This window comes from Arachis stenosperma, chromosome 4 (assembly GCF_014773155.1).
Source record: "Arachis stenosperma cultivar V10309 chromosome 4, arast.V10309.gnm1.PFL2, whole genome shotgun sequence".
NCBI lineage: Eukaryota > Viridiplantae > Streptophyta > Magnoliopsida > Fabales > Fabaceae > Arachis > Arachis stenosperma.
The window spans coordinates 150,451,519-150,452,056 of NC_080380.1; positions in this window are offsets into that span (position 1 = coordinate 150,451,519).

Genomic DNA, 538 nt, shown 5'->3' on the forward strand with positions numbered 1-538 from the left:
AACCTCTTGCAATTGGCTTGAGGTCTCCCCTCTTGAGTTGGTTTGGGACACCCTTTGAATTGGTTATCCACTTAGTCCCAGGGAGGCAGATGTCCTCTAGAACTTGATCCAACCCTTTATCTACTCTCACCATCCTCCTATTGAAGGAATCAGGATCATCTTGTAGTTGAGGTAGTTTGAAGATTTCTCTTATTTTGTCCAGATGGAAGTACATAACTTTCCCTCTGACCATGGTTCTGTGGGTATGGTAAGCGGTTCCAGTCATTCTTTGCTTATCTGTTAGCCACAGATTTGAGTAGAATTCCTGAACCATGTTCCTTCCAACCTTTGTCTCAGGATTGGTCAGAACTTCCCAACCTCTGTTTCGAATTTGCTCTTGGATCTCCGGATATTCATCTTCTTTCAGATCAAATTTAACTTCCGGGATCACTGACCTCAGACCCATTATTTTGTGATAATGGTCTTCATGTTCTTTGGTTAAGAACTTCTCTTCATTCCAAAGATTCTTTGGATTAGTCTCTTTCTTTCCTCTTGAGTT